Source organism: Lytechinus variegatus, chromosome 5, assembly GCF_018143015.1.
Source record: "Lytechinus variegatus isolate NC3 chromosome 5, Lvar_3.0, whole genome shotgun sequence".
Taxonomy (NCBI): domain Eukaryota; kingdom Metazoa; phylum Echinodermata; class Echinoidea; order Temnopleuroida; family Toxopneustidae; genus Lytechinus; species Lytechinus variegatus.
The window spans coordinates 29792053-29794655 of NC_054744.1; the positions used below are offsets into that span (position 1 = coordinate 29792053).

At 33.7% G+C, this 2603-nt stretch overlaps 1 long non-coding RNA gene across 1 annotated transcript; it reads right to left on the reverse strand.

Annotated features, from left to right (window-relative positions):
- Positions 1-630: 630 nt before the first annotated feature.
- Positions 631-1944, reverse strand: LOC121414877. The gene is made up of 2 exons (XR_005969923.1): positions 1400-1944; positions 631-1047 (listed from the first exon to the last, which is right to left on the reverse strand). It is a non-coding gene; the product is annotated as an uncharacterized LOC121414877 (long non-coding RNA).
- Positions 1945-2603: the final 659 nt, after the last annotated feature.

Sequence of the window (2603 nt, forward strand, 5' to 3'; positions counted from 1 at the left end):
TCTAAAAATCCAAGATGACTGCTGATACATAGAACATTAAAAATACACCTCGGTGTCACATGGATATACTCAAATAAAACTCACATCAAACTTGTGCCATTCAGTGTGATATTATTTACAATTTATTTCAGTTAATTTTGTTTGATTTCCAATTAGAAATAAAAATGGTTTCTCACTGATAAAATTCAGGACAAAAAAAAATACAATGTAGATTCTCAAAAAAAAAATCACTTATTTCCACTTCAAATTTACCTTGTCTCGAGACACCCAAAACTGATAAATATTTCTACAACTGAATATACCTTTGATCGACCTGTTTCAACGTTTCATTTGTCTATCTTCAACATACCTTCAAAATAATTGTTTTGTTTTTCAATATCACCACTCACTCTAACTGTGAAGGATCCTGTGCTGATCCACTCACAATAACCTGAATCACGTTCAAATATAATATAACCAATATAACACTTAACTCAAACTTCTCGACCCTTTGTTCTAATCACATATCAATATTAAACACTTCATTTGCAAACACTGCGAACTCCATGCAGTTTACCATTTCACCAAGAACATCATAAATTCAAATATAATCTTAACTTCACTGTTATCATCAGAGTTTTTTTTCTCTAAAACTGTCTTCTTTTCCTCTTAAGCATCGTTTGTCTCATCTCAACACTAACATCAACTGTGAGGATCCTGTATTGATCCATCCACGAACACAAGTATTTATATTCAACATCAGTCAAGGACTGAGATAAAATAAAAAGCAACATATGTTGAAAGTTCCCCTATAAAATCAAGTTTCTAAATAACTGAACAATTAATGTCCATCGGATTATCATTCTCATTAGTGTTCATAGTTCTATCAATCATTCCTGCTTCAGTTCGACAAACAATCACGTGTATACGTCACCAAAATCAATGGTATCTCTTGTTCGTTTACTCTCGGTGAATCTCGGGGAATCTCGTTGTCCTTCGCGACTTTCGGAAATGCTCGGCTTCAATGACTAGAAGTCGTCAGGGAATTACGTCCCACCTTGGCACCATCTAAAATTTAAATAAACCAAAACCTTTTCTACAATATATCCTAAAACAAATGTTTCTTCTCTTACTTGTAAATAACATTTATAAATCCAATTCAAACTTGTCTGACTTTCATACATTTATTTATCTCAGTTTTTCAAAACATTTGATTACTAACTAGTATAAACTTCAACCTCTAATGAAACTTTTCAACAACATTAAAGTCTCTATAAACCCAAGAAAATGTATCTTGATTTTTACAAAACTATCACAATAAATCACATCTTATTTCACATTATATTATACTGGTTATTTTTCTTCTTCCTTTTTTTTGTATAACAAAAAATTTAAAGATGGAAAAGTCATTTACACTCACCGATGACTTTCAGCAAAACAGGCTCAAAAATGATTTAAATACTGCTTTCTGACCTCATGCAGGTAATAAAGATAAGCAGCTTACAAACTGGAAAATAAGGCTGCTCAAAAAGAAAATAAGTCTAGAGATATGCCTTCAGAATGGTAAGGAAAAATTGTAATTTCTCTACTGGCTTCAAAACTGCACATAAGCTGTGTGCTCACCGAAGTTAAAATGGTGTCTGCCAAAACCTAATGGAAAACTACTGCACACACACCCTTGCCCTAAACTATCCCAAGCAGCTGGTCAAAAAAGAATGGATCCCTGCCTGGGACAAAAGGGACCTATCCAAGCACGGCATGGAAAAATCCACTGCCCTGGACAAAAGTAACTATTTCAATTAGCTATGGTCATCGATGGCAACCTAAATTAAAGAAGCTCTGCTCAGTGAAGAATAAAATCAAATTCCTGTCTCTATGCAACCTTGCTAGAGTACAAGATAAGGTTAAATGGTTTTGCTAAAAAAAAAGGACAAATAAATAAATAAAATAAAATGTATTTTCAATGTGACACCTGGGTGATATTATTTTTGTGTCTTCACTGTGGTTTCAAGGGACATAAACGACTTTGGGACTGGTTACAATGATATACAGTTCTTCATTTTGCCTTAAAGTTGGCTTCCTAAAATGGGTTCTAAAATGATAATATCCACCTGTGAAAAATAATTCTGGTGCCTATACACTTAAATGAATTGGGATAAGTTTAATGAGTTGGTAACGCACTGATTTTGATGAACATTTTAGAATCTACCTTGGACTCTGGGCGAAAATGAGTCGATGCCATTCTAGATGCCATTTTGAAAACCCTATCTGATTGTCATTCAAAATGGACAATTGTATGTCATTGTAACCTGTTCAAACGTTTTTTTAACCTTGAAACCATAGCATGCATAGTGAGGACACGAAAATCATACATCCTTGGTGAACTATGTCCAAATTTTAAGTAACATCAGCCATTGTAGACTCAGATTTTTGGAAGCCATCTTGGATTTTTCGACACTCTGGATGACTGACTGTCCTTGAAACCAATTTTCTGACATTTAGAACCATGGTTTAGACATTAAAAACATATGCCCTTTGACTGATGTTATACATGAACTATGTCCATTGTAAATAACAGCAGCTATTTCATACTCCATTTTTTAAACCACCGTCGACTTTTGGAC